The following is a 15,667-nucleotide window of genomic DNA, read 5'->3' as shown; positions in this document are numbered from 1 at the left end:
GAATAAGTAAGACAGGAAGAAGTTCTCTTAAGACAGTAACTTAAAACTGAACAGCAAACTTCTCTTTTCTTATAAATCCTTTGGTTATTCTCACCACTCTCCCAGTATTAGGCAGTTTTAGTAGATCATTCTTTCTATCAGAACTTCTCTGTGTTGCTCTGCTCCCTTTTCTTCAGATTTTCTCTAGCTAGTTCACTGACCTTTCAAAAGTATTATTCATTTCATTTGCAAAGGAGTTTAGTTATGATCTTGTCTTATTCCCAGTTAATACTCCAAAAGCTTTTTTTTCCCCACAAATAAAATAGCCATCAAGTGTTGGGTTAATTGAACACAGCTGTACTCCAATGAAGAATACTGTGACCAGCTCTTAAGCTAGGATTTTTGTTGCTGTTTTTTTTTAATTCCCATTACATTCACTCTACTAGGGAGTGAAAATGATGTATACAACCTTACAAAATCTTTGCAATTCTGAAATCCAAAAAGCTCTGAAAACTGAACTTTTTTCTGGAAGTTTGGTGCAGATTCATTTGGATGCAGAAACTAACTGCAACTAATGTGAGGCTTTTCAGAGTCTTTAATTATCAATTTAGTGTAAGCATTCGTGCATGTCACTGCAGAAATATTGATGTGCTCAATTATGGGCCATTGTTCCAGATTCTGACATTGGTGTTCCATTATATATATATGGCACCATACCTGTATTACCTATCTAAAATTTGAAAATTTATGAGTTCTAAAACACATCTTTCCCTAAAAGTTTTGGACGAGGGATTGCAGACCTATATTATGGAAAAATGCTTTAGAACATGTTCATGTCTTATATTTTATATTGGAAAATTATATTCCATAAAAGCAATTATTTGGAGGTATATTTACCATGGAGTTAACTAAACAACTCACTAGAAATTAAATTCAAACATAATGAAACTAAGCTAACATTAATTTATATTTAAATGGCAAGAAAAGCAGCACTTAAAAAACCACAACCTACTTGTCAGCAACATACGCTGATTGCCGAAACTGCAGGAATTCTAACTTTCTGCACATCTGCATGCAAAGTAGAAAAATTTCAACATTTCCAAAAATTGAATGATAGTCAGACTTGATAGAAAAAAAAGGTCCTCAGAAAGCCGTTAAGCATGAGTTAATGTTAACTATGAATATATAATTTCAGTATCTTTGATTAGTCCTTTTACTAGTTATAAGGTAATGCCTCTTAGTCATAAGGTGTGTAAAAATGGAAGTCAAAAGAATTTATCTTCTCACTCTTAATACGGGATTTTCATTTTTATGGTTTATTCTTGACTCATTAGAATTATCTGGTAGGCCAGGAACCATACTATAAAAGTCATCTATCTAGAATCATAGTTATCATGTTGAAGAGGTGGTGGTATTTGATGGTTGGATTGAATAAGGATGGTAAGAATAAACTTTTCCAACATAACACAGTCATTGTAAACCTCAGAGTAGGTATAAGCAATGAGATGTCTACTTTGTGGACATTCATGGAATTAACATTAACAAATATAAGGAATATACTCTCTGTGATTGTGCTTTGATGCACTTAACAAGGCCCACAAAACCACCCCAGTTTTCCCACTGTTTTATCACAATTACAGATGGACATTTTAAAATGGTGAAGGAAGGTAAGTTACATTGTAGCAACAAGGATAGGTCAGAACTCTTGAGTTGTTTTGGGTAGATGGATCCATGGTTAGAAGTTTGTAACTTTATAGTATAAAATAAGCCTAATGAATTTTTTATTTTGAGGATTAGGGAGGAGAGAATTTTAATCCAAATAAAAATTTCAGTAAAATTGTGCAATTACTATTTAAACCTCTAAGCTTGAAATTGACACATCTTTGGGGCCCTGACTTAAATCACCATTGCTCTTGGTTAGATGTGTGTGTGTATATATATATATATATATATTTTTTTTTTTTTTTTAGAAGAAAAGATTGACGAGTTTTTATTTATTCAAAGGGACATTTCCAGGTGCATAAAGAAGCCACAAGTTAGTGTTGTTAAAAAAAAAGAAAATCAAACATCTGCTAATCAAGTGATACATTTAATGAAAACCACCTAAGATAGTAAAGGAGACATGAGCTAACTGCAGAGAATTTCTGTCGTAGAATACCTCCCCTCCACTACCACGCTGGACACCACTGCAGGGCAAGTCATGGCCGGTGAAGCAGCGGAGCTGGAGGTGAGGAAGCTCATTGGCCAGATGCACTGAACTCAATGAGGCACGTGGAGATGAGGAACTTGCAGATGTAATATCCCACCTAGATGGATGTGGTTTGGAACCCGTGCTTTGCTGCAAGGGCTGGTAACCCTAGGGCAAGTTATCCAATATCCCCCAAGCAGCCTCATTTGGATCATGTCTGGTTAGACCCTCCTTATTCAAAAAGCAAAAACCAAACCAAAACAAACAAACGAAAAACTCCCCCTGAAGACAATTAAATCAGTCCCTACAGTCTCACTTTCTCTTCCTTTCTTCAACCCTTTTACAAAGGATAATACAGGGGCGACAGTTCTGAGCTCTCAGGAAATAGGGTCTTAGATGCTTTTGGAGGTTGAGAGGCTAGAACGGCAGTCTAGAAATTCCTTTCATCTTATGGCACTGATTTAGTTTAGACTTGATTTCTCCTCCTCTCGCTCCACCCGTGCTCTCTCACCCCCAGACGGACATATTGGCATCAAATAGCTCTAGCTTTCAATCTGTACTGGGATTTGCCAGCAGAAGAGACATTGGTCGTTGTCATCCTTAAGTTCCCACTCCACCACCAGTTTTATAGAGGGGTATTCACTCTTCACAGGTAGTTTATTCAGGTAGCTATAGGTCTTGTCTTTTACAGTGGGGCAGCTGATTCCACTCTTAAAACCATCAGGCTCAGGAATAGGAAAGGGAATTGCGACGCCCATCACAATGCCATGCACCACAGCTTTGCTACTTTGAGACTGAGTGCTACTGGTGAACGTGACATTGACACTGTAAGACTGTCCTTTGTGCAGTTGGCAGGGCTGGGTGGAGCATGGGTTCACATTCTCTCCCTTTATAACTCCGACCCCAGAACCGCAGTCCTTGAAATGCACCGGCTTGGCCAGGGCGGAGGCGCTGAGTGCCAGGAACAGGAACGCGGCGCCCAAGAAACGCATCGCAGCTAAGACTGCAAGCTCAAGGGAAAGAGATGTATATATTTTTATTTTTCTTGGTTTTCTTGGATTAAAGAGCTGTATAAGGCTTGATCTTTCATTATTTTCTTGGTTACTCTCTCAGGTTTCTTTTCTCAGATATTTAATGGCTGGCTCTTTTTGTTCAGGCGTTAGTTTAAATATCACCATCACTTTCTTTCCCTGATTCTTCCCTTGTTTTATTTTCATCACACTTTTTTTCATAACACTTAAAACTGTGTTAAATGTTTATTTCTAGTCTCTCCTCATACCCTGCCCCATGTAGGCTCCAGGAGGGCAGTAACCTTGTGCCCTCTACTAAACTGCTAGTGCAAGAACAGTGTCTAACACAGAAGAGGCACTTAATAAATATTTGTTGAATAAATGAATTAATGTGTGAATGAACAGATCAGAGTCAGAGTGCAGGAAAATTACAAATAATTGCAATGGGTGAAAATACCAGTTTCACTGTTAGTTAACTATATCTTGGATATTTCAAATGTCCAATATACATTTATAATTGAAGTGTTTAGATTTTAGCTTAAAGACTTTAAAGCTGGGAGTGATCCTCAAAACACTAAAAATAGAACTACCATTTGATCCAGCAATTCCACTCCTGGGTGTATATCCAAAGAAAATAAAAATACTAATTCAAAAAGATACATGTATCCAAATGTTCATGGCAGTATTATTTACTATAGCCAAGATATGGAAGCATCCTAAGTGTCCAGCAGCAGATGAATGGTTAAAGAAGATGTGGTATGTATGTGTGTATACAGACACACACACACACAAGGGAATACTACTCAGCCATAAAAAAGAATAAAATTTTGCCATTTGCAGCAACATGGATGGACTTAGAGGGCATTATGCTAAGTGAAATAAGTCAGAGAAAGACAAGTACTGTATGTTATCACTTGTATGTGGAATCTAAAAAATAAAACAAAGGAATGAATATAACAAAACAGAAATAGACTCAGCTACAGAGAACAAACTAGTGGTTACCAGTGGGGAAAGGGAAAGAGGGAGGGGCAAGGTAAGGGTAGGGGATTAGGAGGTACAAACTACTATGTATAAAATAAATAAGCTACCAGGATATATTGTACAGCACAGGGTATTAAAAAAAAAAACCTGGAGTGAATAATGAAAGTACTGCCCTCTAGCAATGTCTCAAAAATCGCTGTGATTCTTTAAAATGCTTACCTCTAACAGTACACATCTAAAAATGGCAGTCAACTTATTAGCATAGCATTCAGAGATATGAAGCCTAGTGATTCCCAAGGCTGGCAAAGTCTTTATTCCTTCTCTCCTTTTTCTGATTCCTCACTACAGAAGGCTGGATAAAGTTGAACTGTGTTCCTGGTGAGTCTGGCCAGGGTTGGGCTGATGTCCTGTGGGTTAGGACAACTCATGCCAGAATCAAGAAGTAGAATATTTTTGATTTTAAAGGATAAATATGAGCTTCAAGAATAAAAATGGTAGTATATTGGGTAAAAAATGGAATAGGAATAGGAAATAAAACCAAGGCCAGTAACAGAGTAAGGTGGTCCAAGAAAATTGTGACAAGAGTCTATGACTCATTGCTTCTGTCCACTAAACTATACGATGCATCGGGAGATTGACCCCCTGTGAAGGAACAGATTTGAGTAAGGCATAAAGGTAGATATATTGGAAAGAACACTAAACTTGTCCTCTAGTCCTTAAGATATACAGTCTGAGGAAATGATCTAACTTGTTTGAGTATGTTTCCACATTCATAATATGCAAATATATACTTCAAAGTGTGTGTGTGAAAATTAAACAAAATTAATTTCTCCTGGTACCTAGAGGATTTGTTAAGTTTGTTGAAATGTTGTGAATGCTATATCAATATTTAAGGTCTACTCACCTTTTGAAAAGCCATAAACTTGGAATATAGCCAAGGGTATTGAGATAGCAATCTTAAGGTTCATTATTATTCAAACATGTATTGAGCACTAGTTTGTGTAAAGTACCTTACGAAGTGCTCATGACTCAAAGATAAAAGGAATATAATCTAATAGAGAAATTAAGATATGTATAATGCTGTCATTAAAAAAAATATCTTCCAGCTATAATGCTGTAAATAACTGCAATTTAAAATAGAAAGTGATTAGTACAAGAAGAGAAGATAAAAGTGCCATAAGCATTAGAAGACAAAGTGAGAATGTTCATCTGAGGCTATGTGGAAACACAGGGAAGGCAAAATGGAGAGTGAAATGTGGATGACATTTCTTTTACAAATCAATGTGGCACAGGTATATTCTAAATGATAGTTTTATGTGCATATTTTTTCTGATCTTTCACTCTAACATTTCAAAATTTGTTTTCCTGTAGTTGTATAATGAATTTAAAAATTTTCTTTCTCTTCTTAAAAAATAATTTTTGCCATTTACACTCTATAATGTAGCTGTTAAACCTGTGATGATGTGTAAGGAGATCTGGGTGAGCCCAGAATAGTCTTAACAATAGATTAAATTGAGTGGCTTCAATTCTTCTGATAGAAAATGTGAGATTGTCACACTTGAGAACTAGTTTGTCAGCAACATAAACAGTTGGCCTTGGGAACATCTCGTTCTAAAGCAAATGCTCAGAGTATCTTGATTTAAGCAAATTTACTTAGAAAGTGAGTGGGGTCGAATTTTATGCAACTGTTTGATTAAGTTTGACATTATTGTGAGAGGGATACTTACTAAAAAGTAAGGCTGCAACAGACAGAGAAGTTCCAGAAGAGAGATTTTTTTAAAATATAGAACATGGAAACCATTTGAAAGTAAAAGTTAGTGAAGTCATGGAAATTGTTAACCTTTGGAAGACAATTTCAAATTCTGTTCAGGAAAAAGTCATGTACAGCTCAACTACCTCTCTGGGATTTGAATTTCAACCCCTCTTACTTAGTTGCTTTCGGATCCCCACAAATATTGTTTACTATCCAAAAATCTTCTTGGACTGAAAAAATATCACAGTCCTGACTTCCTATAATTACAGCTTGTACCATCATTTACATGAAAAAGTTATACAAAAATTGAATTACTTGGAGTGGGGGAGGCTAGTCTGAATTGTTGAAAAGTTCAAACATTAGAGTTAGAGAAAAGCATCATTATTTTTCAAAGGCACGGAATAATTTGAATTACCTGTAAACAAAGCTTTGTTAAGGCAAGAGAAGGCCTGCTGTGTTTTGGTGAATAGATAAGATGGCATTTGAAATAACACATTAATTGTTTACATACAAATGAATGCTGTTACATAGTGCTTGAAAACAGTTTGTTCTCTTAGGTAGGTCAAGCATACCCCCATGAAACCTTGTTTACATCAGAGAGATTTAACTAACTTAAGTTGCTTTCTTTACAAATATTGCAAAGGAAGCCAAAGTCAGATATCACAAATTCCAAATTAATGGAGTTCAAATTGATGAGAGGGTGTTGCCTTTTACTTATGTGTTAAAGTTTATGATATTTTGCTATTCTTAATCAGTTGATAATCTGAATGTATCCACTGGTTGAAAACAATTGTATAGAATATTTGGAATACTTTACTAAAAAAAACTTCAGATGTAATATGGATGCAAGATTCTGGATCATGGCCTCACTCCATCAACCTATAGCTTAATTCTCCCATATTTTAAAGGCATGAACACTCAGCTGTGAGATGTAATGGGCAGAGGTGCTGGAATACTCAGGTCACCACCATGTTGTGTTTTTGACATCTCTGCCCCACCTATATGCCTGAGCTTACTCAAAAGGCAAACAATGGGAGAAACAAGCCAACGTTGAAGTTCCTTTATATTCTTTTACCCTCACTTCACCTCTGTGAATGACCTTAAAAATTACTCTAGGTAATGCCAGCCATGCTCTTTGCAATCTGTTTCCCTGAGGACACTTGTCACAAAACAGGTCTGCAGTGCATGCTGTCTTCCTTGGAAATTTTCCTTTGAGTTTTTTCCTTTTCTTTTCTTTTTTCATCTTTGCCTGAATCTGATGGGATGAATCCTCATTGCCAGGATTAGTAGAAGCCAAACTGTAATCTCTCTTCTAGTACAACACATACAATAACAATATTGTAGCTTTGAGCCAGAATTTGAACCGTCTTGATTTATTAAAAAAAGAAAAAGAAAAATTGTTGACTTAAAGATGAACTAGAACTTTATTTTCAGACCAAAGAATAAAATGAAATCAATCCCTTCGGTTTTTCTTTTCTTTACTTCTTTTCTTGGGGGTGACTTCATTATTAAATAAAACCACTTTATAAGTGAAACAAAACCCATGTACAAATGACTGAAATAAACGAAACAAGATTTATCTTCTTTCTTTTTTCACCCAAGGAATTGTTTCTGAAGATCTGAAGACTTAAACATGATTCCCTAAAATAACCAGCTAGCAGTTCTGCAAAACAGAAAGCAAAATAAATACATCTTCTTAGAAGTCAGTTATAATTTCCCTTCTGACTTTTTTTTCTCTTTTGCTTACATGCTCCCTAACCCCTATCCTTCTCTGTCCCTGTTCCACATCCTTTGGAGCCAAGGATCTGGAAAAAAAAAAGTTGCCTGGTAAAGCATCTGGTCTGCCCTCTCCTTGGCAGCTGACACTGCCACTTGAAATATTTCTCATACAGATAATTTCAGGAAACTGCTGAATTAATGCCTTAAGATGACATTGATCCATAAGAGATCCCTAATAATTGCTGCTAATAGGTCTGGTTTTGTGGTGGATTTAATGTATTAGAAATAAGTTGTACCTAAATTTGAAGAGAACAGTTCAGGTTGACCTGATTTCCTTTGGTTTCTTTTCAAAGAAATGGTAGTTTACATCCTAGAAAGTTTATAGTTTTCTTACATTAATGGACTTTTAGGTTATACTTGGTATTTAACTATGAGCCTGTCCCTGGTGCCATGACCTTTATGGCCAATATGGACAAATTAAGCCCTTTGTTTAATTATCCTCTAGTTAAAAATTTAGAGGGACTGATGTCTTGATAGTAGAATGATCTTACTTTCTGATTTCAGGTCACAATGGATTTAGGTCTAGCAAGACCTTTGTCTGAGGCTTGTAATCTTGATGAGTTTTTCTATGTCTTCGCTGATCTATGTTTTTCTTCCTTTTGAGACCAGTGATGTCTGACCACTGGTTCACAAGATTAGGTTCTAATGCTTGCATCTAACTCCAACTCCCGACTTAGAGTTATTTCTCTGCATAAACTGGGTAACACAGTGTACCTTACTGAAGGTGGACAAAATTGAGAAGAAATTTGCTTCTGGTCAAACCTGTGATACTTCCTTCTCAGAGGACCTTTCAAGTAGGTTTATTTATGAGTTCAGATTTTAGATAATCAGCCTCACTAAGAAAATCAAATTTTTTTTTTGTCCCTGCTTCAACCCTAGAATTATCCTTTTCTCCAAAGAGTTCTGGTTCTTTTTATGGAGGATGGCATTAGAAACTGCCATCCTGGGTGCTGAGTGGTAGAGCACAGTTTTGACATTTTATTTTAGAAGCTGACCTAGAAGGACTCTGGCATGGTGGTAGTACTGAGCCACATCAGTTCATGTAACTTTTATTCCTCCTGAATAACTTGATTCCAATGTCTATTTTGAATCTTCTAGAAAAAAATTAAAAACTTAATATTTAGGGAGGAGAGTGCCTCTGTTAAAAAATCCATAGCAGGTATATGCCACACATCCTTTCTGACTGATGGCAGTGTGTACTTTTTTGATTGATGTAACATATCTACCTTGATAAATTCCCTCTCATCAGTTAAAACCTGTACTAAGTTATACTAAAGCCACTAATGAATTGTTGTCTTTTCTGTGATGAGGAGATGGTGTAATTTTTTGCATATATATAAATAGGTGCTTTAAGTATTTCAGTAAGACATTTCAGGTTAAAAAAGATAAAGTAATGAAATAGACTTCCATCTCTCCCAACCCAGCTTAAGAAATAAGACTTTTCAGATACTACTCCCTTCGTCCTTGACAGAGGTAACCATGATATTAAGTTTTTATGCATGTTTTTATATTTTGCTAACTTTGCATGTGTCTTAAACAATATGTAATATTGTTTTGTATATTTTAACTTTATATAAATGTTCACATACCATATACAGCTTCACCCTTTTATTCTACTTAACTATATATTTTTGATATTTTTCCATGTTGTATTAGTTTATTCATTTTCGTTGCTATAATTTAATTGTATGAAAATAGTGTAATTTTTTCATTCATTCTCTTGTTGATGATGCTCATTAAGGATGTTTCTAATTTTTTTTTTTTTAATTAATACAAGCACTGGTGTAGTGAACAACCTTGGGGAAAAAATTCTTAGTTTGAATTAGCATACCAAAGTATTTCCTCATTGTTGCTGTCATTAAGCATATGTGTAATGTTGAAAATGCGTTGCTGATTTCACGATTTCTATATTATTCTGATGTAAGTAGTCTTGTTTAATGAGATCCTCGGTATTGATAATTTTTCGTTCTTTCAGATATGGAGATAAAATGGTGGTCAAGTCACAATCTTGACATTTAAATCGCTTACCTTATTGTAGGGTTTTTCAAGCTGCCAGTCAAAAAACATTAGTTTGCAATAAAATCTTATTAGTGGGATACATACACATGCATGCACGCACACACGCACACACACACACATTTATACATGTACACATATGTATTTATCGTTGGTCCTCATTATTTGTGGATTTTGTATTTGTGAATTTGCTTACTCCCTAAAATTTGTCTGTAACCCCAAAACCAATACTAATGCTGCATTTGCAATCATTTGCAGACATGCAGAGAGCATCAAAAATTTTGAATCTGCCAATGGCACATGGTCCTGACTGAGATCAAACAAGGCAATACTCTACCTTTATAGTCTACCTTTTTGTTTCAGCTCTCATACTGTAAGAGAGCTGTAAGTATCCTTTTTGCAGTCTAGTTAGTCTCATCTTTTTTGCATTTTCTTTGGTGATTTCAGTGTTTCAAATGGCCCCCAAGCATAGTGTTGAAGTGCTGTTTAGTGTTCCTGAGGCAAGAAGGCTGTGGTGTGCCTTATGGAGAAAATATATGTCTTGGATAAGCTCTGTCCAGGCGTGAGTCATAGTGCTGTCTGCCTGAGTTCAGTGTTAATGAATCAACAATATCTGTTAAATTAGATGTCTTTTAAGACAGACATACATAAAATAAGGTTGTGTACTGATTGGTTGATGAAAATCAACCAATGTGTACCAAGGGAACTTAATGTTGTATTTTCCCTGGAAACAGTGGCTTAGTGTTTGCTAATTCATTGTTCACAGTGACATTACAGAACACTTTATAGAATTGACTATATAGTTTATAACAGAAAATATCAGAATATATTTCACATTGTGGGTAAAAGTTCTATTATCTGACATTTTGTTTCATATATATGTGTATATATGTGAATACATATGTCTGTGTGGTCTGAGTAATTACGTAAAACTATGCAAAAATTATGTAAAATAGATTTCTTACTCTTGCTCATGGTAGAATGTTTCAAGCCAATGATCTGTGATAATTTTGGGTGATAGAATTTAAGTTTAAGTTTTGATTGATTGTGTACATTGATGAAACTAGAGGTCGGCTAGGTTGATTTGTATAAGTCATTTAATGAGAAGTATACATTGCAAAATTCTAAATAATTTTCTATAAATAATAGCTCCCTTTTCAAGAGATCCAGAAAAATTATTAAATCTATAAACAGTCCTCAATTCAACTAAATTTCTTTGGGATCTGCAGCAGCTCAGGCTGGTATATCTTAAAGCTTCTAAATTTCTAAAGTGTCAGGGTCACACCAGGATTTCACTGCAGGTCTGTAGTGCTCCAAGTCAAAGGGACATATAGTACTCCTGGTAGGAACTAGAAAGAGTCTTTCCACTTGATTTCTTATGCATGAATACAACCCTGGAAAAACACAATCAAGGAAAAGAGAATGGGAAGATTATATGAGCTACTTGAGAACAGTCTACTTGATGCTGATGATTGGCAGTGCTCTGGTGAGGTTGTTAGTGAGTGTTTGGAGCATATCAAATGTTATTCATTTCAACACTTGGAGTCAGTAAAACTTAAATTATGTAAACATTCTTTGGATCTTATCATTGAATCTCATGTTTCCTTATTATCTCCTCTTTAATATCCAATACTAATAGCCATTAAAAGAGGGTTTGTTGTAAACCACTGCAATAGAAAGTCTAATGTCTTTAGATTGCCCTAATAAAGACTGAAAAATAATCTTTAAAACTGGCACTGTGGATGTAATGGAAACAGACATGACTTGAAATTTGTATGTGAACAGTTGCATCCTCTTACATCACCTAGACCTGCTTTATTCATAATGTGTTTCAGTCCATCAGAAAAGCAATGCCAAAATATTAACAATGCAAGCTTTTGAAGGCTTGCTTCACTGTATTACACTGTATCATCTTTGGCTTAATCTTTAAAGTTTAGTTTTTATGTTTCTTCTTAGGTAGAAAATTCTTTCCCTGAGGGGATGTCATTCACACCATCAGTGGGTAGGTGCTAAGGGATGCAGTAGACTCTAAATTATATTTAGCCAGTTTTATTGCCCTTTCTGCTGGAATTCCTGCACCTTCTCTGGTCTCAATTGGTTCTTGATGACATTTGGCTCTTAATTGGTCTCCACTAAGATGGGGAGCAGCCCATTTTAGTGCTATTTTAACATTAGGTTGTAGTCCACAGAGTCCTTGCAGTCTAGTAAAAACCAACTGAGCTTCTCTTAAAACCAATTTCCTCACTGGAAGGTTTCAAGTAATTTCCATAGACTTATACTTGGGTCCCCCAAGTTCTTTTGGGAGATAAACCTTTCTGGGTCAGTGGCTCTAGTTAAAGGTTGTATATTTCAAGCAGGTGCCTCTCAATCTAAAGAACTGTGGCTAGAGTAAAGAATGATTTTGAAATTTCCATTTTTAACTCTTCCTGTCTGGCTGCCTTACTTACCAGATAGCTTAAATGTATTGCTGTGTCACTGTTGTGCATTGACTCAGCTACACTCTGACCTTAGATTTACCTCAAAGCACTCAAGCCAAAGGAAGTAGTTAAGTAGGAGCTAGAGCAAACAAATAGACCCACATGCCGTATATGTTTACTATAATCACCTGCTTAAATGGAGGCACTGGTGATGCAGCTAGGAATTCTTTCTGCATTAATAAAAGAGAGATTTCTGATGATATATAATAGCAAAAATAATGCTGGCTAGGAACAGTGGCTGCCTCAGGCAAACTGGGTATCTAGAGTAAAGGGGGAGGGAGGAAGGGGGAGACATATTTCACTGAACACACTTTTGGACTTTGTGCAATGTTTGTGTATTATCTATTCAAAAATAAAAAATACGAAAGAGGTAGCTATAAATAAAGACAAAGAGAAGGGAGAGGACAAAGTAATTCTGCCTAATTACTTTGACTAAAAAGGAAGCATGGGAATACTGGTTTTTAGGAGAGATTTTTTTTTGTTGTTATTGTGGTTTGGCTTCTGACGTGTTTGCAACTTTTCAGAACTTAAGGTAAACGTCTGGGTGGATACTTGGATGAACTTTTCTGCAGATACAATTTAAGGCAAGAACTTGGCTTTTGCTCACATGCAATATCAAGCATGTGCCATTTTGGATCTCAGGTTTCAGTGGACATTTATCATAGAATCAAAGAGTAAAAAGGATGCTAAAGACCATCATTTAGAATTAATATATATCTTTCTTCCCCTTTTTACAAATAAGAAAGCTGATGCTGAGGAGCCACACCAAGAAACATTCAAGGTTACGGAGGCCTTCAAGAGCTGGGTGTGATGCCGTGTCAGGGGCTCTTTCCCCTATATAGTTGTACCTGGTGACTTACTTGAATAGAAGATAGTTGGTGAATGCAAGCATACTTAAAGGCAGAATTTGTTGTCAGTGTTGGGGAAGCCCAAAGATTGTGATAAAGTGTTTTAAGTTAATAGAAGAAGTCATACTGAAGATAATGGGACAATGTAAAATGCAGTTCAACTTCATTTTACCACTGGGGTGGAAATTTATACGGGAATGGACAGATTTTATGCAGTCATGGACATCCTTATAGTCTTGCACCCAGTGTGAGAATTACTAATTTTGCTTTCTTTGTCCATGTGTGTTTGCTTTTGTGCCCCCAGGAAAGTGGGAATAGAAACAACAAGACCTTTCTAGGAGTGCAGGCTAGATGGCTTGCTCTTCCAAGACCTCCAAGGAGCAGGATATTGGAGAAATCCTATATTAGAATGGAATTTTAGGTGATTAAAATTCAAAAGATCTTGTGAGGGTGGATCAAGAAGCATGTGAGAGAAGGCAATTGTGTTGTTCATTGTAGATACCAGTTCTTAAGATAGGAATCTTAACCGAAAGGGGAGTGGGCCGCTCTAAGAGGGACGTTCACTATTGGAGCTGTGTTAGATTGTGCTGAAGGAAGGGGTTGTGGTCTGGACCAGAAGTGACTTGACTTGTCTATTTTACCTGTATTTTGCAAGGACCTCTGAAGTCATCTTCCTGACCCTGTGCTCTTGTCACTGCAACCCATCTGGAAGGCAGCTGTGCTCACCACTGTACCACCAATGTGCAACCCATCTGCAAGTGGCTGGTAGAATACACTTTAGGAAATGCATTTCTGCTCTAGTCAGTATTAAAGTCCTATAATGGCTCCTCATTGCTTTTGGTGTAAAGTTAAAATTCCTTAATGAGACTTGCAAAGGCCTTTACAAGTCGAGCCCTGTCAGCATCCCAGCCCCATTGTCCTCCATTCGCCAGCAAGCCTGTAAGTCCAGCTTCTCTGAACTGCTTGCAATGCCTTGGACATACCGTGGTCTATCACGTCTCTGGAACCTGGTTACCTGCAATTGTAAGATGCCTCCCCTTCCTTTTTTTACAACCCATTTCTTACTTGTGCTTGGTGTTTCAGTTCAAGCACCATTTCATCTATTATTTATTCATCAAGCATTATTGTCACTGGGGATTTAAAGATGAGTAAAACATGGTCCCTGCTCTGGAGGAGCTTTCAGCCTGTGGGTGGTAGATATTTAAACAAATGAGCTAGTTACAGACCTATGCACAGGTCACAGTAAGGTATACAAGAGGAACAGAAGTATTCTTTGTTCCCTCCATGATGCCAAAGGCCCCCTACTAGTACTCTCATAGTCGTTAAGCCACTAAACCTGCATACACACATATCATTTGAATCCTAATCATTGGCTTATTTTCTTTTCGAATGGGAACTACCTCATTGATTTCTAAATCTTCAGCTCCTGCTACATTATTGGCTTGTGGTAGGTACCTCAAGAATGTTTTCTTCCTAAGTGAATAAGTGTAGGAGTGATTACACCCACAGGAAGTGTTGGAACTCTGTGTAATCCAGCCAGTGGTAGAGAGCTGGACCAATAAAGGTCATGGAGAATCAGGCCCAGAATCTGTGGCATAGCAGGCCAAATCTACCCATAAGCTCAAATTATGAGGGACAAAAATTCAAGGGTCTGCAGAGGAAGCCATTCTGCAGAGAAGAGAATAGAGCAGATGTCAGAAAGAAGTAGAAACAAGAAACCCTACAGGCAGGAAAGAAGGGGAGGGAGAGAGGTGCTGGTTGTCTCTGAAGAGTCAGGAGAGCCAGTCCCATCCAACCCAGCTGAACTTCATTTCTGGGAGAGCTCCGTGTGCCTAACAAGATGTCATGTTTCCCCTCCCTCACACCTTCCCTACTCTTTTATTTATTTAATTTTTAGTGAGCTTAATTAAATTTTTGTTCCATGCGACCCCAAGGCATTTGACTACATGTTATTAATATATTGAGATTTTTAGAACAGCATAGCAATAGTCAACACATAATTCATGAACTTGTGAGGATACTTTTCCCCGCTGACTATAGTTCAATCAGCTGTCACATATTTACATTTAAAAAACATTTCTGGATAAATTAAACAATTTTGAAGAGTTTGTTAGTCTTGTTATTTGAAAATGAGAATGACCTAGACTACTATGGCCAAGATAAGGAATGAAATGAATCAATTATTTGCATGGTAAATGGCAATATAACCCAAGAACATTTGGAAAGACTTTGAGTGTAAGCCATAAGAATAAAGTGACCTATTATAATAACAAGGTCAGATGTATAGGGATATTAGTAAAACCAAGAAATTACTGATATTTTTGAAGAAAGAAAATAAATTTTGACTGATTATCTTAGAATTCAGGTTTAGAATAAACAAACATAAATTCATCAGTTATGTCAAACTTTTCTAATTATTCCAAGCTAAAATAATTTGGAGGTATTTTTTTTTTTTTTAATTTTTTTTTATTTTATTATTTATTTATTATTTATTTTTGGCTGTGTTGGGTCTTCGTTTCTGTGCGAGGGCTCCCTCCAGTTGCAGCAAGCGGGGGCCACCCCTCATCGCGATGCGCGGGCCTCTCACTATGGCGGCCTCTCTTGTTGCGGAGCACAGGCTCCAGACGCGCAGGCTC

The 15,667-nt window shown here is 36.6% G+C and overlaps 1 long non-coding RNA gene and 1 pseudogene across 2 annotated transcripts in view; one reads left to right on the top strand and one right to left on the bottom strand.

The window, feature by feature from the left end:
* Positions 1–2,052: 2,052 nt before the first annotated feature.
* Positions 2,053–3,260, bottom strand: LOC309623897 (NPC intracellular cholesterol transporter 2 pseudogene; annotated as a pseudogene). The gene has a single exon. The product of its transcript is annotated as an NPC intracellular cholesterol transporter 2 pseudogene (transcript).
* A 4,974-nt stretch (positions 3,261–8,234) lies between these two features.
* LOC309624420 overlaps positions 8,235–15,667 on the top strand; it is a 79,267-nt gene continuing 71,834 nt past the window's right edge. The window contains exon 1 of the long non-coding RNA XR_014241902.1: positions 8,235–15,471. This is a non-coding gene — a long non-coding RNA (uncharacterized lncRNA). The remainder of the gene's footprint in view (positions 15,472–15,667) is intronic.

Source organism: Balaenoptera borealis (genome assembly GCF_965194805.1).
Source record: "Balaenoptera borealis genome assembly, chromosome: 2".
Lineage (NCBI taxonomy): Eukaryota > Metazoa > Chordata > Mammalia > Artiodactyla > Balaenopteridae > Balaenoptera > Balaenoptera borealis.
Note: the sequence above shows the minus strand (reverse complement) of the source record. Positions and strands in the feature narration are given on the sequence as shown.